This window comes from Manis pentadactyla, chromosome 14, assembly GCF_030020395.1.
Source record: "Manis pentadactyla isolate mManPen7 chromosome 14, mManPen7.hap1, whole genome shotgun sequence".
NCBI classification, from domain to species: Eukaryota; Metazoa; Chordata; class Mammalia; order Pholidota; family Manidae; genus Manis; species Manis pentadactyla.
The window spans coordinates 20,371,692-20,393,992 of NC_080032.1; the positions used below are offsets into that span (position 1 = coordinate 20,371,692).

The 22,301-nt window shown below is 49.7% G+C and overlaps 1 protein-coding gene across 3 annotated transcripts in view; it reads left to right on the top strand.

Annotated features, from left to right (window-relative positions):
- LOC118934118 (uncharacterized protein KIAA1671-like) overlaps positions 1-22,301 on the top strand; it is a 271,613-nt gene that overhangs the window by 19,303 nt on the left and 230,009 nt on the right. The window contains exon 2 of one of the 3 annotated variants that reach the window (XM_057491738.1): positions 22,130-22,280. The exons of the other annotated variants lie outside the window; for them this stretch is intronic. The gene's annotated coding sequence lies outside the window, so the exon portion shown is untranslated. The remainder of the gene's footprint in view (positions 1-22,129; positions 22,281-22,301) is intronic. 3 annotated transcript variants of the gene reach the window in all.

Genomic DNA, 22,301 nt, shown 5'->3' on the forward strand with positions numbered 1-22,301 from the left:
ATCCCGCATGCTGGGGCCTACCCATGGCCACCTGCCTCTGGCTGGGCCTGAGTCTGCCACGCCTTATAGGAGAAATGCTGCCTTGGCCTTCTCTGCCCCAGGGTGGGCAGAGCCTTACTGGGACCCTGCCAGTCAGAGGTCGGGAAGGCAGACATGAGACAACTGGATCCCCTGGAGTCGCAGCCCATTGAGCATGACCACAGCGAGACACCCAAGCTGCAGTCTTGCCGCTGGACAAGTCACGTCAGCTCCTACTTTTATTTCCTTATCTGCAAATTGGGTGTGATAGGGATGCCTGCTTCTGAGGACTGTTCTGGGTTTGGACATGTAGTAGGTGCTCTGTAAGTGGCCAGGGTTCCAGGGAGAGGATAGAGCAGAGCAGGTGGGCTCTTGTGTCTGATAAGCCTGGGTTCAAGTTACTGGCCTCATTACCTGCTGCTTGAGTGACTCTGGGCAGGTTCAGTCCTCAGCCTTAGTTTCCTCGTCTGTACAGTGGGAATGTTAGTAGCACTGCCTCACAGCGGGCTGCTGTGAGGATTAGCTGACATGCTGCCGGTGAGGTTTTTATTAGCCTGGTGCTGGGCATGTCTTTGGCAGCTATTATGATTATTATTAATGTAATGTTTCCACAGTATCAGCTTCAGATATTCCCGTGTGCATTTATTGATGACCTTGCAATACTAGGGATGTGTTTCTTCAGAAAAAGGGAAACAAGCAGGGCAGTGGAGGCGGGGGATGGACAGTGTGACTCCCTAGGGGCTCTTCCTGTTCAGGGTTCTAGATAAAACGTTTAGTAAAAGGCCAGGAACTCTGTTCTGCTCCTCTGTGCCCTTGATAAAAGCTGGTTGGTGGATGGTTGGGGGGTTCCACCCCCAACTCCCTCCTGGGGAGCAGCTCCCAGGTCTGGCCTCATGGAAGCTGGTGGTCAGGAGCAGAGAGGCCTGGGTGTGTCTGAGACCCTGTAGCCCTGTGGCCACCTGGGGGTGTCCGCCTTCCCTCACACCTCGCAGTGGGTCCTGGGGTCTGAGGTGGTGACAGTTGGGGCCATGGAGCAGCTTCTTAGCCTGTGATTCACCGGGCCGTGGGGTGGCAAAGCAGGGCTTTCTGGAGCCCAGAGAGGGCAGGCCTTGTGACACCAGCAAGCCGAGGGCAGAGGGCTCCGGGCAGGGCCACCTTATTTTGCGCCAGGTGGGTCTGTCTTCACTGAGCACCATTCCTGCACTTCCCCACACATGGCCTGTAGTCTGCAATCCTTCCTCACAAATGTGGCAGGTACTAAACCACAAGGCCCCAAACTCAACCCTCCAGACCCATGTTTTCTTCAGGTGGGTGTGCTCCAAAACCTCAGAGCCCCGGTGGGTGTGCAGGGGAGCAGCGGTAAGATGACTACCCCAGGGACGGAGCTGCCGGCACATTGAACACACCCCGAACCAGGCAGTCTGTGCATGCTTTATACTCTTAGTGCATTTCACACTCCCAGGGGTCCCCTGAATGGGTATTACTGTTTTTATACCCATTTACAGATGAGGAACCCAAGGCCCAGAGAGGCAAAGTAGCTTGCCCATGGCCACCTAGCTGCTAGCACATGGGAGAACTGGGATTTGAACCCAAGCCTGTGCCCTGGCACCAGATTAAAAAAATGTTTTAATCTATTTTAAAATTGTAGTGAACTCTACATAACATCTTACTTATAATTACCATCTTAACTATTAAACGTACCATCTTAACTATTTTTTAGTGCTCAGTTAAGTGGCATTAAATACATTCCTGTTGTTTGGGCGACCATCACCACCATCATCTCCAGAACTTTTTCCATCCTGTAAATCTGAGACTCTGTCCCCGTTAAACACTAACTCTCCACCTCCCCCTTCCCCAGCTCCTCGCAGTCACCATTCTGCCTTCTGCCTCTATGAATCGGACTTCTTTAGGCCCCGCATTTACAAGTGGAATCATTCAGTATTTGTAATTTTGTGGCTGGCTTATTTCTCTTAGCATAATGTCCTCAAAATTGGAGCATGTCTCAGTATTTCCTTCCTTTTTATGGGTGAATAATATTTTGTTGTATATATACCACATTTTGTTTATTTCCCTGTCAGTGGACACTGGGTTTCCTCCACCGTTTGGCTACTGTGAGTGACGTTGTTGTGAACATGGTGTGCAGATATCTCTTTGAGACCCTGCTTTCAATTCTTTTGCGTTGTACCCAGAAGTGGGATTGCTGGGTCATATGATAATTCCATTTGTAATTATTTGGGGAGCTATCACACTGTGTTCCACGGCATCTGCACCATTTGCCGTCCCCCCCAGAAAGGCACCAGGGCTCCTATTTCTCCACATCCTCTTCAACTTGTTATTTTCTGGGCTTTTGATGCCAGTCACCATATTAGGTTTGGCTGGTGCCTGATTGTTGTGGAAGATTCTTAGGATCTGTATTTGTTGGGCCTTAGTTCTTGTTAGAATGTCTGTTGCATCGTGATGTTCTTTTCTGGTAATACTTCAGCTTCCCCCACCCGACTGTGAGCTTTCTCAGGACATACCCCAGTGACTCACAAAGGGGTGGCCTGGGTTAGACGCTGAGGGAATACTGAAGGACTCAGTGACCCAGGGCTTCTCAGTGACCCAGGGCATGCCCTGGCACAGGTCTCTGTTGGGAGAACCCCTTAAGGCTTGGATCTAAGTCTCCAGGATGCTCTGCAAACACCACAGACCCAGCCCCTGGCTCACCGGTGATGAAGCAGCACCTGAGTACCTTGGACTTGGCTGCTTAGAAGAAACTCCCTGGGGGGCTTTAACAAGCACAGGTGCTGGGACCACCACCCAGAGGCTCAGATGCAGTGGGTCTGGAAGGGGCTCAAGCATCAATATCAAAGAAGAAATCTCCCCAGGTAATTCTTAGGGGCACCTGGTGCACTGGGCACGGCCATGTCACATATTACCTGACTCTGGCTGTAGCAGAGGAATTCATCATAGAGCCACTCGAGGGGCAGGTGTGCGTCTGCATCTTTGCTGGAGTGAGTGGGTGAGCAGGTGAGCAGGTGAGTGGGTGAATGAATGAGCTCTGCCACTCACGCACCATCTTCGTGATTTTTGCCATGCCTGTATACCTCCTGTGTTGTTATCCACCCAATATTTTAAAATCATCCCACTTGGTTGTACTCAAACAAATCTATGTATCTTTCCTGTAAACTGACAAAACCAGCAGTTTTGGCCATAAATCGAAGTTTACTTTAAAAATACAAACGAAGGAAGCCAGTGTCAGCAGTTTCCAAGTAAGTCAAGTGCTGCTGTCCCTGTAGGTTTTAAGCTGGAGGCCTTGCCCGCTCTTCGTTAAAGAGGGTGCTGAGCAAGGGTTGCAGAGGTGTTAAGGATGGCTGACTCCCAGTGGAGGCTTTCACCTGGCTGGACCTCCTTGTCCTCTATGAGTTCTGTGTAACGTCAAGCCCTTGGGCTGTGTGTCTCCCAAGCTCCCTAAGTGCAGTTGGCAAAGAGGCAGCGAAGGAGGAGCCTGGCGGGTGACAGGGAGTGTGAGCCCAGTGGGCAAGGCCCGCTTCCTTGCATGGTGCGGCTGGAACTGCCATGTGGGTATTGGGGTAACCCAAGCCCAGGACATCCCTTGCCCCACAGTGGCCCCAGAGCCCTGGAGGACTGAGGAGACTTTTATCTGCAGGTTCATTGAGCTGAGACTGGACCTTGCCAAGGAGGTCAGGCTCATGGTTGGGTGCAGAGACCAGCAGGCACAGGCCTGGCAGCTGGGAGTCAGGAGCCCATCCTGCAGGGCCCAGTCCTTTAGGGTGGGCATCAGTGTCCTGGCTCCTCGGACCTCTGGTGTGGACGCCGGTGATGGGTGCTGGTCCTTGTCTCTTCCTGGTGTGTGACCTTGGATGAGTTCCTTGACCCCTCTGAACCCCTTGGTGTGTCTGTCAGAGTAATTCATTGGAAAACACCAGTCAGTGCCTGTGTGAAAACACCATTCAAGGCCCGACTGTGAACTGGTTGCTGCAGGAAGCCTGGCAGCCGACATCCCTTCTCTCTGGGAGTTTGCAGGCTGGAGAGGAGGGGTCCTTGCAAGGGGAGGAGCAGGAGCGGGAGGCTCTGAAGGAAATCTGGGGTGTACATTAGCTTAGAGGTCGGATTGGGCTTTTCTGAGTGTATTATAACAAGTAACCTCAGTATGGGGGGCTTAAAACAATCGAAATTTATTCTCAGTGTGGAGTGTGAAGTCCAAAATCCAGGTTATCAGCAGAGTTCTAGGGCAGCACCTTCTTCCAGCTTCTGGTGTTGTCTGACAGTCTTTGGGGTTTCTTGGCTTGTATCTGTATATCTGCCTCTCCTCCTTTTCTCTTAAGCATGCTCATCACTGGGGTAGGGCCCACCCTGTCTGGTATGACCTCACTGAGACCTAATAACACCTGCAAAGGCCACATTCTGAGATTCCAGGTGGATGTGAATTTTGGAGGGACACTGTTCAACCCACCACACACTGAGGAAGGGCCATTGAAGCTGAGCCCTAAAGGGTATGTGTGTGTGTGTGTGTGTGTGTGTGTGTGTGTGTGTGTGTGTCGGGGTGGGGGTTACAGAGCAGGTGTCATTCCAGGCCGAGGAGCAGAGTGTGCGAAGGCTGTCCCGGGGGGAGTGGAGCAGAGGCCAGTGTGACTGGAGCAGAGGGAACAGAGGGGGCAGAGGGAGGCCCTGAGGGCAGAGAGCCTGCGTGTGCAGCCCTGGACAGGGGAGGGGTTTAATTCTTAACGTCTGCAGGAGATTTAGGCAGGGGCACGATGTGGCTGGATTCCTTTTTGGACAAGGTCATTCTAACTACAGACTGGGAGGGGGCACGGCAGGGACAAACAGTGTACATGCTTAAGGTTTACCCCCAAGCACATTTGAGTGTTCTAATCTTCACACGCCAGGCAGGCAGGTAGGGCAGGACTAGTATCTCCTGAGGAAATGGAGGCTCAGAGAGTGTAAGCGGTTTTCCCAGGATCACATAGGATGAAGAGCGCTCCGGGCCTTTGCTAGTGTCTTCTGTTACATGAATGCTTCATGCATCTAGAGGTGAATGTCCTTGGACTTTGAAGATCCATCCTCAAAGGCAGGTGGATTCTGGAGCAGAGAAAATGCCTAGAACAAGGAGCATTGGTTTTACCCCAGTTCCCGCCTGTGCTGTGTTACTTGCCCAGCCAAGGGAAGGTTTAGCTATGGAATGGAGGTAGAGTAGATTCAACAGCCCAGTGAGTGTGGAATTCATTCTCTTATTAACCTGTGAGCTTCTATGATCCTTCCCATTCAGAACAGAACTCCAGAGGAGAAAAAGCAGGTAAAGAGCAGTAAACACTGACCTGTCCACCAAAGAGCATTTTGGAGGGTTGTGATAAGATCTTGGGCTGAGGCCCAAAGGAAATGGCAGGACAATTACAACGGGTCCAGAACCTTTGAGCTGACGTTTCTCTGACTTTCTGAATGTAGATCCACATGGAGAAGAACTTTGTTCTTCTTGGAAAGTAAAAATACATGTCTATTCAGACAAAACATATCAATTTCCCCTGCACTGGGATTTAAGACATAAATTAGGTGCAATCTCCCAGGTATTGAGGATGCTAATATTCTCCTAAGAGAGGAGCTTATTTGCTGGATCTGAAATTCCCAGTGTAGTGCAGGTTGTTATTTCCTATTCAGCCTCTTGCTTCTTTAGTTCCCTCTTTGGTGAGATGAGGGAGAGAGGAAGGGCGGGAGGGAGAGGGAGGGTTTACTCTGGGATACCCGCTTTCCATTGAGGACTTTTCTTCAGCTGTGGTGAGAGAGCTGTGTGGTGCTCCTTTGGGAGAAAGCCGAGCCAGTAACTGCTGATGCCATCCCCCAGCCCGGCTGCTGCTGGACTCCTTCCCCACCGAGGGGAGAGATGCTCTGTGACTGTGTGTCCCTGTGTGTGTGTGTGTGTGTGTGTGTGTGTGTGTGTTTGGGGGAGGGCGTGGAGGAGAGGAGTTAAATTTGATTCTGGATCTGAGAGCTCATTTCCTTCCTCTCCTGGTGAAAGGCTCTGTTGAATGAATCACGTCTTCTGTTTAAATAGAGTTCTGGGCCTACAGAATCACAAGGCCAGGCTGGTGCTGTTGGAGGGACACCTGCCCGGGGGATGTTAGACTGTGGTTTGGGACTCTGTGAAGGAACTTGGGGCCACCCTAATGGATGACACCTATGACTTATCTTTGAACTGTATATATTCATTCATTCGTTCATTCGTTTGTTCATCCATCCATCCATCCATCCATCCATCCATCCATCCACCTATTGCAAGCCTAGGTGATGCTCACCTCCCTATGGGGGTGGGCCTTGTGTTGATTATGCCCCCTTGGTTATCTGAGCACCTGCCTTGGGCCTGGCCCTATTCAGGCCCTAAGAGACTCACCCATGGAAGTGACAGACAAGGTCTCATGTCCTAGGACAGGGGCCGACCTACTTCTGTAAAGGACCAGATAATAAAAATTTTCAGCTTTTTGGACCATCAGACCCCTATTGCAGCAGCTGACACTGTGTAAGCAGCCAGAGACTGTAAGTGAGAGAGCGTGGCTGTGCTCCAATCACATTTTATTTATGGAAACTGAAATTTAATTTTCATGTAATTTTCGTGTCTCATGAAGTTTTCTTCTTTTGATTCCCCCCCACTCCCCCATGATTTAAAAATGCAAAAACCGTCCTTAGCTCAGAGGTCCTACAGAAATAGGTGGTGGGCCAGATTTAGCCCATGGCCCAAAACTGTAGGCGGATAATAAAGTAAGTAAGCCAATGAAAAGATAATTTCAGCCAGTGAAAAGAGCTGTGCAGAGAATACAGCTGAACGGTGAGACGGGATGCTCTTGTTTGGTGTTCAGGAAAAGCCCCTTTGAAGAAATGACGTTGGAAGAGAAAACTGAAGGGGGAGGGGAAAGTATCCCCTCATTCTGGGGCCACAGAAACACCAAGGGCAAAGGGTCTGGGGCAGGAAGTTGCTGGGGGGAGGAGAGTGGTGGAGAGTACAAAGTTTATGTGGCTGAAACATGATGAATGCAGGGGAGAGGGGCAGAGGAGAGCACAAGCCATTTTAGATTTTTATGAAGACTTTGACTCTCCAAGCCTCAGTTTCCCCATCTGTGAAACAGAATGATGATACCACCTTCCTCCAGTAATGGGAAGACAAGATAATACACAGGAAGCATTTAAGGCGGCAAGTGGCACGGGGCGGAAGTAAGTGGGGTGGGTGATCTTGTTGATATTCCCGGGCCACGGGCCTCTCCGCTTTTGGTCCGTACGTGGGAGATGCATCACCCGCGTGGGTGTGCGCTCCTCAGAGCAGACCCAGAGACAGCGATTTGAGTGTGAGTAGTGTGGGAGGTGGTCCCAGCCGCTCAGTGTGTTCCTAAGCAGGTTACCTTGGTGGGCAACAGGGGCTCAGCCCCACTGGGGACCTCTGGGGTCTGTGTTGAACGTGCGCCTGTGTACATCAGTTAGGATGTACTTAAGTACATTTGCAAGGATCTTTGTTGCCCTATGTGGAAAAAGGAGCTTGGCTATTTTTTTGGATCCATTATTCAGCATCAGGCCCCCCGGGTGGGGAGCTGGGGTATTTATACACTGGTTCCTCTGGATCACTGGCTGAGGACCGCTGCCGGGGTGTTGACTCCCGGCTACTTCTGGCCCATCTTGTACGCAGGTCCCGAGGGTGGGGGACAGCCCTTGGGCAGAGATTGTGGTACTTTTGGAAACTTTTGGAACATATAGGGTTTTGGATGGGGCACTTAAAGTACCCAGTGCCCTGGGATTTTGTGTCTTGTCCAAGACCTACCTCAAGATGTCTCCTCTGTGGGATGCCTTCCCCACTTGCCCTCTGGCAGCGTCTGGTCCTCCTTCCGCTGGCCTCCCACAGGTAGACCTCCCAGCCTAGAGCTTCAGGGCTTGATGCTGTAATTCTCCTTGGTCTGGATCGGGACCATGGCCTGTTCACTTCTGTGTGCACAGGGCTGCGAGAGATGGAGGAGCAGGCCAGGGGCCAGTGGCTGTAGTTCTGGGGCTGAGTGCTGGGGAGGCTGTGCGTTCAGGCCCCCCCAGCTCCTAGACCCATGCTTCTCACCCCAGGATGGTCCCCGTCATCCCTCTGGGAGTTCTTCAAGGATACCCACGCCTGGGCTCCACCTGCAGAAATCCTGATTTAATCCAGCACTGCACCTCGCTTTAAATACGGATCCAGTCCTTCTGGCTTTGAACGGTGGAGGCGTCTGTAATTGGTTTCCTGTGGCTGCTGGCACAGATTGCCACAAACCTGGTGGCTTAAAACAGCAGGATTTTATTCTCTCGGTCCTGGAGGTCAGAAGTCTGAAGGCCGTTGCACTGAGCAGAAACCAAAGTGTTGGCTACTTCCAGAGGTTCTAGGGCCAAACCCACTCCCTTGCCTTCTCCAGCTTCTAGAAGCTGCCGCAGTCCAAAGTCCCTTCCTGCATCTTGAAAGCTAACAGCTTTGCATCTCAGTGTCTCTCTGCTGAGTTGTCGTACATTTTTTCCTGTAAGCATATCTTTGTCTGCTTCTCTCTTAGGACACATGTAATTACATTTAGCTCCCACCTGGATAATCCATCATATCCTCCCATCTCAAGATCTTTAATTTACCTTTGCCAAGAGCATTTTTCCATGTGTGGTAAGAAGGATCCTGCTTTCAGGCATTATGGTCTGGATATTTTGGGGAGCCATCATTCAGTGACATGCTCTTGGTCCTGAGAATAGGTCTTCTGATCCCCTAGACTCTGCAGGCATTTCCTGACAGCTTATCTTACAGTCTTTGCAAGGCTGAGCTCATTGTTTCTGCTTTACAAGTGGGGAAACTGAGGCATGGGGTGGCGGGGTGATTTTTGGAAGCTGAGCCTGGATGTGAGCCTGTCCTTGCAGCCTCTGGGCTCCCAGTGATGTTTACCTTCTCTCTACCTGCCCTGGGGAGGAGGGCGATGTGTGGCACGTAGAGGTAGGCAGCTCTTGCTGCCCTGCCCAGCTCCATCTGCAGGTCAGGGGACTGTGAGACTCCTGTCCTGGCCCCAGTCCTGAAACCGGAAGTGTGCTTGTTATTTTTAGGGCATCTCTGTTCTGACCCTCCTTAGTGGGAAGGATTTCCGTTTCTACTCCTTAGGATCCTTTGGGAAGAAAGTCACTTCAAAGTAGTTCTTCAAAAATAGGCTTGGGGTGATTTACTGCATCTGAGAATTGCAGCTGGGCATCAGGCCTGAGGATAGGGAAGGAAAGAGAAAAGACCAGAGCCAGGTACTGTGTGGGACCTTCCATGTCCATCTGGGCTCGGCATCATTATCCCTCTTTCACAGGTGAGGAAACTGAGGCTTGAAGGGGAGAACTGACTTATATAAGGTCATGCAGCTAGCACTTGGGGCCACCATTTGAACCCAGGTCTCTCTGACTCGTTGCTCTTTGAGCTGGTGTTGAATTAGGAGGCCCAGCACGCTCACTGCTTCTGCGTGGTGGGAGTTTTGTATTGATCTTTTTTTGAGTCCTTTTTGTTCTGATTTCTCCTGGCTTCGTGGTGGTGGTGGTGATGGGGGGTGGACCACATTCTTCTTCCCACCCTCGTGCTCAGTCCTCGAGCAAGCCCTGTCATCTGTATCTGATCTCCATTGTCTCTCCATCTCCACTGTCACCCATCAGGTTCAGGTCACCCCTGTCCATCACCTGGGAGGTAGAAGCCCCTCACTGGCTCCTGGCCTCCATTCCTGCCCTTTGCAAGCTATGCTGTGAGCTTCCGGACCAGTCACAGCCTGTGAAAGTCCTGCAGTGCCTGCCTGTCCCACCCGGCAGCGACCCCATGCTCCTCCCTGCAGAGGCTCTGCCTGACCCGGCTCCCACTACCCCACCAGATTCCCTTTTCTCCCCTAGCCTTGCCTCCCGCGCCTTCTTCCTGGAATGCTCTTTCTCCAGCTGTTTCCATGGTAGGCTCCTCTTCATTCAGGTCTCAGCTCACATGTCACCTCCTCAGAGTTCCCCCCATCACTGCCAGCCTAGAGTTGCTCCCCCGACCCCTGCCTCTCATCACATTGCCCTGGTTTGCTGCTTTCATAGCTCTGGATGACTCCGAACTCGTCTTCTTTCATTTACTTAAAGCTCTGCCTTCCGAGCAAAGAACTCATCAGTTTGCTTTGTGGCTGTATCCCTGAATGGTCCTGGTGTGGAGGTCCATTTTCAAGTGTGGACTTTGTCCCAGCTTCCTGGATGTCCCTGGGCAACTCACATCCTCTCTTGTACCTCAGTCTTTTTGCTGGTGTAACAAGGGGGCTTGGGATACTTGGTCTTTAAGATGGAAGATTCTGGGCTTCCAGGCTCAGGAATTCAGGGCTGCTCAGGGCTCTGCCGGGACACACTGGCCCCAGGCAGGAGTGTGGGAGGAGGGCTGACCCTGAGCCACAGGAAGGGGAGTGTCTCTGGGTGGGGAAGAAACTATTTGGGATAGGTTCCCAAGGCTTAGCAAGAGTTCAGGAGCCTCCTCCCCACGCCCCCCATGAGAAAACACTACCCCTTGTCTTAGCTGCACTGCTGGTGCCGGTAGGGTGCGCTGGGTGAACTTCCATCCACCAGGGACCTCGGCCAACTGGGCTTTTGTTACTTTTGAGATTTGAACAAAAAAAGGTCTGTCCTTGTAAAAACACGGCTTGAGAAACCTCGTTGGGGTTTTGGGATCTGAGCAGAAGATGGCCAGGAGCTTTTCTCACTGTCTGTTAAACATTCAACTTTTTTTGCTTGATAAAATATTATAAGGGCCACATAGCAGGAAGAAGAAATATCATCCAGAAGCCCGTCACCACTGGACAAGTGCTGTGATATTTTTGTTGGGATGTATTTGTTTTACATATAGATGGAAATTTTGTTTTACAACTTTTTTTCTTAAAACCCTGGATGTACACAGCTTTGCAGCTTCCTTTTTTTTTCTCCTCATTTAACATCACGCCATTAGCTAATTTTCTCTGATCACCTGAGAAAATTGTAAACTTCATTGGGACAAGTGCCAAAGAATACTGTAGTCTGTTTTACCAATCCCCAGTCATTGGACATTTAGTTTCCTGTTTCTTAGTCCATCTCTCCAGGCTCATGCACCTGGTGCCCTCTGGCCTTGAGGTGCTGTGTACTTTTGGTTCCTCCCAGGGATCTCCTGCCCCTGGACTTTTTCACATGCTGTTCCCAGTGTCTCTCCCTGTGTTGACTGCCCTGATGTGCTGCTTTTAGTCTGAACACATTTGTATTGAAATCTTTCTTGGGTTTCTCTGAGTTCTGCCTGGCTCCCCCTACCCCTCACTGATGGCTGCCTGAAGGCAGGGATATTACCTGCCTGCCTCAGTTGCTGTCTGGAAGGGTCGGGGAACTATTAGTTTCATTCCTGAGTGGTGGAAATGGAGCCTCGACTTCCTTTGTGTTTTAACTCCTGAGTGGTGGGTAAATAAGTTATAGATTGGGGTAGGGAATACACTTTTTTTATTAAGTGCAAGGTGATATCTCATTGTGGTTTTAATTTGCAATTTCCTGATAATTAGCGATGTGGAGTATCTTTTCATGTGCCTGTTGGCCATCTGAATTTCTTCTTTGGAGAAGTGTCTCTTCATATTCTCCTGTTGAGGCATGTGAATTCTTTATATATTTTTGATGTTAACCCCTTGTCAGATATGTCATTTACAAATATATTCTCCCATACTGTAGGATGCCTTTTTGTGCTGCTGATGGTGTCCTTTGCTGTACAGACGCTTTTTAGCTTGATGTAGTCCTGTGTGTTCATTTTTGCTTTTGTTTCCCTTGCCCGAGGAGGTGCATTCAGGAAAAAGTTGCTCATGTTTATATTCAGGAGATTTTTACCTATGTTTTCTTCTAAGAGTTTTATGGTTTCATGACTTACATTCAGGTGGGAATGCATTTATATTTTAGACCCCAAAGCATGAGGCAAAGATGAAAATGACCCTTGCAGACACATCATCCCATCCAGTTCCTCTGTTGATAGACTGCACACACACAGAGCCACAGAACGATGGCGGTTACTGCAGAGATCCACAGATGTCTTGATAATAGTAAGAGCTGCTCTTTATGGAATATTTAGTATGTGCCTACATTGTACTGGTGCTTTTCATGCATTTGCTCATTTAATCCTCAAAACCACCCCCCTGAGAGGTGCTAATATTATCCCTGTACTACAGATGAGGAAACTAAGGCTCAGAGAGATGTTGTAATTTGCCCAGGATCGCACAATATACAAAGCCAGGCAGGATAGTTCCAGGGTCCATGCCCTTAACTGCGGTTCTGCCCTGCAACCCCCACGCCCCACATCTCTCTGTGCACATGGACACCTTACAGACCCACAGCCGCACAGCATGCTGGGAAGCCCCCACAGTTGGCCCCCTCTCCCTCCCACTTCCTGGACCTCACAGTTACATGGCCGCCTCATTCTGTGCCCTGCTTCACCAGCGCCAGTGTGCGCAGCTCCGTATCCACCCTGCACGCCACTTGCCACCTTCACAGGTGGAGCTGACAGGTGAACCTTCATACCATTGACCATCCCACAGGCCTTGCCCCCAGGCATCCCACACACAACCTGGCTCCCCCAAATATGCACACAGATCTCATACACCTGGAAAGCTGTTCCTTACATCCGAGCATACTGTGTGCACACATGCACATGTGCATGCTGGAGGTGTGCACAAGCCAGCAGCAGCCCTGGGGCATGATAGTGGAGTTATAAGACTGTTGTTGCCCCCCACCCAGCCCCAGTGCTCACAGGCCACGTCTGGAGTCACCAGGCACGGTGCAGAGGGCGCAGGGTGACGTCATGGCCCTGTGTGCCCCAGCCATGGACTCTTGCGTTATTCTGGATGTCAGGTCTTCCCCCCTAATCTGTGAGAAGGGCCCATGGCTCAGTGTGTGTGCCTGCCCCTGTGCTAAGGGAAGCTGAGGCTCAGAACACATAGGCAGAGTCACAAGCCAGGACCACAGGCCTTCCCTTGCCATCTGCTGTGCCGCCTTGCTGCAGGGCTGGTCCAGGCAGCCCCTGTCACATATGCTGGCCTTGGGGACCCAGCCCTCCATATTTTTCGATTGCCCCTCTCTTCATTCCTTCCAGTGCTGGGGAGTGGTTCAGCCTTTTGGCCTCTGGAATTTGACAGGATGAGTGACCTTGGACACGGCAGTTAATCTCCTTAAGCTGGTTTCCTCCTTTGCAAGTGGCGAAAAAAATAATACCTATAGTTTTAGGGCACTTGACAGGAGTCAAGGCGCTGACCTCTGTCCAGAGGTTGAGAGCTGGGGATGCGCGTGGTAGCCTCTGTGGTTGGGGCTGTTATTTGCCCCGGTGGGTGCTATCGGGACCCAGGTTTGCCTCAGCCACTTGCATCTGCCCCCTCTCCTCCTGCTCCCTGCTTGGTCTGCCACGGAACGTCCGTGTTTTCCGATGTGGGTCTGGCAGACCCCTCCTCTTCTATAGAGCGGGCTGGGATGTGATTCATGCCTCTTGGGCTGAGTGACTGACTGCACCCACACTAATCTCTGGAGAGGTTTTCTCTGGGGTTTAGGGATGTTGCCATCTGGGGTGAGGGTTGGGGCTGGACCTCGGACCTCGAAGCATCTGAGGGTGGACCCTAAGGAGATGGATTCTTTAATGATACCTGTGTGTGGCTCTGCCAGGGGACAGGAGACTTTACTTGCAAAGTTTCTGTTGTAGCTGCAGGCTCTGGGCTTTTAGTAGGGATCAGGGTCTCAGATTGAAGGACGTACCTACTGTGTGCTGCTACAAAGTCTTGTCTTCGTGATTACTGCCTTGGTTAAGCATTGTATGTCTCCTCTGTGACGCTCAAGTTGGCCCATCTTGCTCACAGCTGCATCCTGGCTCCAAGTAACAGTGTCTGGCACATAGCAGGAGATCAGTAAAAATGGCATCAATGTGGAGCTAGAGGGTATTATGCTCAGTGAAATAAGCCAGGTGGAAAAAGACAAGTATCAAATGATTTCACTCATCTGTGGAGCATAAGAACAAAGAGAAAAACTGAAGGAACAAAACAGCAGCAGACTCACAGAACTGAAGAATGGACTAACAGTTACGGAAGAGAAAGGGACTGGGGAGGATGGGTGGGAAGGGAGGGATAAGGGGAACAAAAGGGGCATTATGATGAGCAGACATAATGTAGGGGGACACGGGGAGGTCTGTGCAACACAGAGAAGACAAGTAGTGATTCTACAGCATCTTACTACGCTGATGGACAGTGACTGTAATGGGGTATGTGGGGGGGGACTTGATAATGGGGGGCAATCTAGTAACCATAATGTTGCTCATGTAATTGTAGATTCATGACACCAAAAAAAAATGGCATCCACAGATAAACAGTGCCAAGTGCTTTTACATGTATGTTCTTAGCAAATCTTTCAGCTGCTTTTGTAAGTAGATGGGATTATCAACCCATTTGACAGGGGAGGAAATGAGGCTAAGGAAGGTAAGAAACTTGCTCAAGCTCATAAGGCAGGACTTGAACTCAAGCGTGTGCAGTGAAGCACTACCTGAAGCTCTCTTTCCGGTTCAGATGCTCCCCTGCCAGGAGCTGATCTCCAAGTGGCTCGCACTGCCTCCCCCTCTCCTGACCCTGAAGCCAGCAGTTCTCACCTGGATGCACAGGATGGAGGATGCTGATGTGTGAGATGCCCGCCCCGAGCGCAGGGGCCTCAGCGAGGCTCCTGGCAGGCAGGCAGTAACTCCACCCTTTCTCACTCTGGAAAGCGGATCAGAATGCAAGGGAGGCAGGGAGAAGGTGATTCTGTGAGAGCCCCAGATGCACTTTTACAGTGTGCTTAGAGCCTTACAAGATTGTCCCATGTCCAGATGCAGCCGTGCCACTTTCTTCTACTCTCTTCTAGCCACGCTACAGAAACCTGTGTTCTTTCAATGCCCTGAGCTCTTCTCTGACTCATGGTCTTCTCTTGGCTGGCTCCCTCTGATCCTTTTGGCCATGCAGCTGAAATGTCCCCTCCTCCAGGAAGCCTTCCTTGATCACCCAAACCATGTGGCCCAATGACAGACCCTGTTCATTTCACTTAACTTTGTCACATGCTGCCATTTTTGTCCTGGTGCACTGGCTTATCCATTTCCTGTCTTTTGCCTTCCCTAACTCTAAGCTTTCTAAACAGGGACCCTGACTTTTGACTTCATTGGCACTCTCCCATCACCACATGGGGTCAGGCCATAGTGAGGCAATACATCTTTTGAGTAAATTTGGTAAAGAGTAACTTTTAAAACGTCAGCCAGTGCCAATGTTGGAACCTCACATAGTCTTGGTAGTCAGTGGGTTGCGGCCTCATTTCACAATATGTCTCCCCATTGTGTCACCACACCCTAGGGGATAATGGGTGTTCTGAACAGGCCCATCTCTTGTGACTCGGTGATTCTAGGAAAGAGGGGTGTCTTAGGTTGGGCTTCCCCGAAGAAGAGGCAGAGCCTGAATCAGGGGTGCAAGGGCAGCCGGCTTATTTGGGTGGTGGTTTCCATTAGGGTGTGTAATGAGAGGTGACCACCGAGAGCAGTGGGGCCCAAGTGCCGGGGCCCTCGGGGTGGCTGCAGAGCATGCCTCTGTATCGTCACACCTGCAGATAGGATTTGGGTGGGGACTGCATCTGCTGCTTCAGGGCAGGCTCTTCTGGGGTGGCTGACACGCCCAGGGTGGGGAGCGCTGGCGAGGGCATGGCTGGCTCCAGCAAGCAGAGGGCGACCAGCGAAGGTGGACCAGAGCGCGTGCTCTGAGGCTGCGGTGAGGGACAGGCTCCCTGTTCCCACCTCTGCCTGAAGTCTGGTGCTTTTTGCAAAGCTGCCGCTTTGAATAAAAGGATCTCTGAATCCAGAGAGGTCACTTTCTTGGGTTCGCCTTCTGAAGAGGAATTTTATAGTAAGTAGAGCTCCAGTATACTGAGCACCTACTGTATACACTTTTCATGCCTCTTTGCCTCCTTGTGTTGAGTGAGATGCTGGTCAAAGCCTGGCCCTGCTCTTCCCTGCACATGTGCAGAAGCCCAGTGAATGGTCTGATCTGCAGGCTTCCCCCTTAACCCGGTCTCTAAATAAATCATTAATAATAATAATGTTGATGAGACAGTAAGTGACACGTGGCAGCCACAGACAATGTGCTCGTCTTATTGTCACATGAACACATGAAGTATATATCCTTGGTTCCATTTTATTGATGAGGAAGCCAAGGCCCAGAGAGGTGGAGTGACTCGCCCAAGGTTACACAGCTTGTGAGGTCAAGGTGGGATCGAACACCCAACTGGCTGACTCTGGAAGTCCACTCTCTGAAGGGTCAGAGAGAGGGACACAAACAGGACAAGGAGACCTGGGGCTCCTGGTCGCCAGTCTTGTGTGCTAGCCCCAAACACCGTGTCCTCAGAGGTCATAATAGCTCGTGATTACAGTGGGCAAATGTAGAGTCTGGGAGAACTGAGCAGGTGGTGGTCTCCAAATTTAGGAGATTGTATAGTGTTTTCTATAACCTGGCTGGTGAAGTTGCCTTCAGGGAGGGGCTCACAATGATGCAGCGGGGAACTGCTTTTGATGGGGTCATTCTGTGTATCTTTTAGAGATTACAGTAAAGGGCACCGGGAGCGGAGGGTGCAGCCACCCCAGCGCACAGGCACACACCTTGTGGATACCACCTCCCCTTGCACCTGGCCTCCTGGCATGTCCTGGGTTCATCGCTGGCGTCGTTCATTTTAGACTTAAATCCGGGAGTCAGAGCCTCCTCCTGGACTCCAGGCAGGTATGTAGTCCAGAGCCTTGGTTTCTCTCCGCGGTAGGGTTCCTGAGAAGCTTGGATGTGTGTGCTGGGGAAGAGATAGGGATGCACTTGCAGGAGTCGGGAATAGAGGCCCGTGGAAGGTGGCAGAGCAGGGGATGTGGTCTCAGCTGTGTTAGCTTTAGTGTGATTCCCCAGGGGTCTCTGGAGCTGCAGAGCAAGTCTTACCTTGAGGCAAGGGTAAGCAGCCTTTTGTGTCCCTTATAAGTCAGTCATTGGCAATGGAGGCCCTGGTTTGTGGGGGTTTCCAGGGAGAGTTCCGGATCTTGGGCCAGCTTGTTGGAAGACAGCTGCCCTGGAAAAGGATGTGCCTGGGAACTGTGAGCAGACCTCTCTGGTAGTAGGTGGGGGCAGGGTGCAGACCAGGAGAGGGGATCTGGTTGTGGGGGAGGGTGCAACAGTGTCTACTGAAGATTCTATGCTGAATTTGTTTCTAATTGGCTGTGTGACATTAGGTAAGCCACTTACCCTCTCTGGGTCCCAATTTTACCTTCTGGGTACCAAGGGGGTTGTATAGAATCACTACTGACCCTATCCCATTCTTATGTACCCTCAAATGACTCATTTTCTCATTCAAACATCCATTTGTTTTAGCAGTTTTTTATTATGTACCTACTATGTGCCAGGTACCTTGCTAGGTAGGCTCTGGCTCTACAACAGGGAACACAACAGAAAGGGTCTTGGTGCTCATGGAGCAAGGCAGACAAGTAAACAGGTTTAAAACAATAGGGTAAATATCACAAGCAGAGAGCTGTGGGAAACAGAGCCTATGTGGCGTGGGGGTCGCAATCTGGGAAGGTTTCCTGAAGGAGGAGGCATCTAATCAGGGAGCTGTTGCTGCATTAGTGCATGTGAGTATCCACATCACTCAGAAAAAGAGAAGGTGACTGACAAATCCCTGCAGGTCTCCTTCCCATCTGAAGGTGGGATTCTTACAGTTTCCAACTCCTCTCATGTCAGAGCAAAATGAGGTCTCCAGAATGGGTAAGTTGGGAGCCAGGAGAAAAGGGAGAGGATTCGGCCAGAGATGAGGTTCTGGGGGTGGTAAGGGGCAGATCACGGAGGGCTATGGTGAGGGGTGTGGCTTTATTTCAGGAGTACCTGGATGCCACTGGGAATTTTAGGTTTGTTTTCATAGGCATAACTTCTGTACAGTAAAGTATACAAACCTTAAGTATTAACTGAATACATGGTTACATGTGTACACAGCATGTAAATACCACCCATATCAGTTTATAGAACATTCCTAGGTCCCCAGAAAGCTTTCCTGGACCTCTCCTAATCACTAATCCCCAAAGGTCATTGCTTCAGCCACCACAGGGTAGTTTACCCATCTCTTGAACGTCATCTAAATGCAGTAGGATGATGCTTATTTTGCTTGCAATAATGCCTGTGGTATTTGGGCATGTTTTGTGTGTCACGGTAGTCTGGTGGTTTTCCTTTGCTGTTTTCTATCCTATCCTATGAACATGCCACAATTTGTTTATCCAGTCTACTACTGATGGACAGTTAGGTGGCTTCCAGGCTATTATGCATTAAGCTGCTATGCGCACCTGTGTACAAGCCTTTTGTGGACCTGAGCACTCGTTTCTGTTGGGTACACACCCCGCGGTGGAATTGCTGGGTTGTGGGTTAGGTGTAGATCGGCTTTAGTACGTTCTGCCAAACAGTTTCACAAAGTATGTCGACTGAAAACCAGTTCCACATCTGCATCCTTGTTAGCACTTGGTAATGTCAGTCTCTGTGATGTTGGCCATTATGGTAGATGTGAAATAGTATCTCATTGTGATTTTAATTTGTGTTTTCCGGATGACCAATGAAGTTCAGCATCTTTTCATGTGTTTATTGATGATGTAGAGATTTTTTTTCTGTGTTTGTGTGTACGGTGCCCATTGAAATCTTTTGTCTTTAAAGGCAAATAAACTAACCAGATTTCAGATTGTCTTTTTCTAATTAATTTGGAGTTCTTTATATATTCTGGATAGAGTCCCTTGTGAAGGTTATATATATATATATAAAATTATTTCATATGTTACAAATTTTATTTATAAATGTAATGTAGGTAAAATACTACAATTTATATATATATATATTTTTTATTCCAGTCTGTGCCTTTCCTTTTCACTATCTTAAGGTGTCATCTGATGAACAGCAGTTTTACTTAAGGGCATTTATCCCGTATTTTCTTCTAGAAGCTTTATTTCTACCTCACTGAGACATTTTTTGTTCTGTAAAATGGAGATAAAATCTTACCTGCCTCAGAGGTTGCTGAATGAAATGAATTTTTGTCTGTGAAGTGTTTTACATTCCATAAATAGAAACCACTTTGTTGTTATTCTTACTGTGTAAAATTTAGGATGAAATGTTTAGATTGGCCTTTTGCAAAGGTCATGCCTGTTGCAGTGTAGGGGACGCCAGGAAGGACGGTGGTGGGGTCCTCCAGGCCCAGAGGGTGGTGGTCTGGTCTGGGGGGTGGAGGACGGCCCCAGGGAGTAGACGGAGAGAAGTGCAGGATGTGGAGAGAGATACAAGTTGCAGATTGAATAGGATTGGATTCCGGGCGTGATCTTGTAGAATTCTTCAGGGCACTTCCTGTTTTCAAAAATACTAACTCATGAATCCCTGGACGAGACCATCTTGCCAGGCCTTTCTAGCCTTTTTCCCAATCCAGGCAGGCTTGAATGGTTGTTTTCAGATGATGCTTGCCTCAAGGTCCGTTCAGCTGCTAACACAGGATTCCTATAGCTGAGAGAACCTGCTTTATAGAGTCCTTGGGCCAAAGCAATTTCTACATCATATAAATAAGTGTACATTTGTATATGCCTTATAAATATGTCATAAAATAAGCAGTACATAAAAGTATATAAAATATATAATACAAATACGTATAATACATATAGTAATTATATGATTATGTCGTGAATCAGGAGCTCCAAGTGCTACTTGTAGCTCTGACTGGCTTGTGTCCTGCCTCTGGGTTGGGAAAAATCCCCCTCCCCCCACCCATGTGCACCTGGGATTACCTCTTTCCCATTGTCCTGCCTTAAAAACCAAGCAGAGCTTGTCTCATTTCTGCACTCAACATTTGTCATGGAGGTGCTGTGATTTAATTATCCAGGAAGAAAACCACTTAGGAGTTTCTTCCCATCACCCCAAGGGAGTGCTTCTGTTTGGTTGTCACCTTGACCTGAGGGGTGGGGCTGCTGCTGGTTATTAATAATAACTGCTGAGCAGGGGCAGAGATGCCCAGCACCCACAAGGGCTTCTGGTTGGGCTCCCCCAGCAGCAGGCCCTGAGGGAAGGATTGAGCATAGTGGTTCTTTGGGGAGGTGACCCCAGGAAGCACTGTTGGGCGAGTGTGGAGGTGACACAGGGAAAGCAAGGAGCTAGCACTGGGTGTGTTGTCACGACAGTGCAGAATATCTAAGTCAGACTTTTCCCCAGGGAGGGAGGGAACTAGGGTATTGATACACCCCTGCCCTCTGTCTTTGGCGGAGGGCTGCCCTGTGGACATTGACTCACTGATGTCTCTGGCATGTGCTGCCTGCTAAGCAAGTGTGCTTCCCCAGCCGGAAACCAAGCCCTCTGCAGAGAGTCATAGGCATCTTCAGTAGGCAGCCTTCTGCCCCCAGGGTGAGTACTGAGGATGCCAGGCGGGGCACTGAGGGTGTCTCCTTCGAAAAGACTTGGATGCTATGACAGTCATATATTCAGAAATTCAGTCTGTTTCACTTTGTGCCTTCACTTACTTAGCACCTTTTTTAAAACCTTATTTTTAAATTGAGGCACATGCAATAAAATGCACCAATCTTAGTATACAGCTTGATGAGTTTTGACACATGTGTATACACTCATGTAACCGTCACCCAGATGAAGATAGCAAACGTTTTGGAAGAGACTAACATCTCAAATTAAGCATAACATATGTGATGCATTTAAAGTAAGGCTCTAGAGCATGTATTTCAGCTGGCTTCCTTGTGTTTTGCAACAGGTTAAATGAAAACCTGAGAACCATGGGTTTGTAGGTTTGGGAAAGGCTTCAAAATATTATTTAGCTGCCCACTGTAGTGGTTGTAAAGTCTTTTTTTTTCTTTTGTGGATTTATTTACTAATTAATTTATTGATTAATTTTTGCAAATGTTATTTATATACCAGGTATCTGCAGGCATTTTAAATGGGAGCTTGAGAGGAAGCCCAAGATGTTAGACATCAGAAAACAGTGACCCTATTCTGGTTAAGAGGGATGTGGACCAAGGGTCACCTTGGTCTTTGTCATCTTTGCCCTTTTCCTTCCCTGCAGCATGGCTGCTGAGGTGGGCTCAAGGATCCCAGAGTAGGCCAGCGTTTGTGTACCATTGATTCTAATTCAGCAACGGTCGCCCTTGGTGACTCTCTTCCCAGGGGAAGCTGTTCAGAGCAGCCTTCATTCAAGGCGTGCGGATGAGCTGGCCTGCTTGCGTGGGCTGAACATGGTCACCGCAGGGGTCTGACGCTGGCCTGTCCTAGACAGTGGAGCGCCTCCCTGTGGTCAGTGAAACTGATGGGGCCTGGTGGTGGGGTAGGCAGGTGGGCTTCCAGCTGTGCGCTGTACAGCTCTTTGGTTCGTCATCCAGAAGCAGCTGACCCATGGCCGCCCCAAAGCTTGCCAGAGTCAGAGTCATTCCTCTGATGTCCTGACTGTTTAGTGTCATGAAACTCACGGTCCCCCCTTTACTCAGTATCTTAGAAGAGTGGGGAGCAGGGCCAGAAGAATATTCCTTCATTTATTTATTCACTCAACAATTATTTATATATTCAACAATTACGTATTTGCCAAGCCACTGTGCTAGCTGCTGGGGACTCAGGGTGCCCTCTGGGGCTTGCCGCTGAATGGGAAAGACCGATGAGACATAAAGGATCATTCAATATTAAATATTGCTATGTAGCTATGATGTGTCCCACCAAATGTCTGGTGCTGCTCTGTGGACATGGAAAAGGGATCTTGTACTAGGTTGGAGGGGCACAGAGATGTCTGTATTTCTTAAATAAGACTGAATTCCCTGAATGTGGGAGATTTTTCTGGTTCATCTTTGTGCACATGGCAGGTGCCCAATGAGCATGGATCAGAGGAACAAGGGAGACTTTTATTGAGCACCCACTGTGGACTCAATACTCTTTATGCTGTAATATTGAAAAGCCAAAAAGACTGAGTTTTACAAGCTGGAGGAGATGCCAGCGGATGCAGTTGGAGCTCGAGAGCTTTTGCACCGTCTGTGCACATATTGCCAGAGTTCCAGAACTGAGGCTGTTGTCCTGTGTCTCCCTAGACCTGCCGAAATTCAGCCCGCAGAGACGAGCTTCGCCTCCCTGGCCGGCTTCTGCCACGGAAGTTTACATACAGCCTCATTTGCCATGAGACGTGACCCCATTGGCTTTCTCAGGCTGTCACAGAGCCCCAGCCAGGGCCTGCCAGCTCTGGTAAGTGGGGCTGGAGTGTCC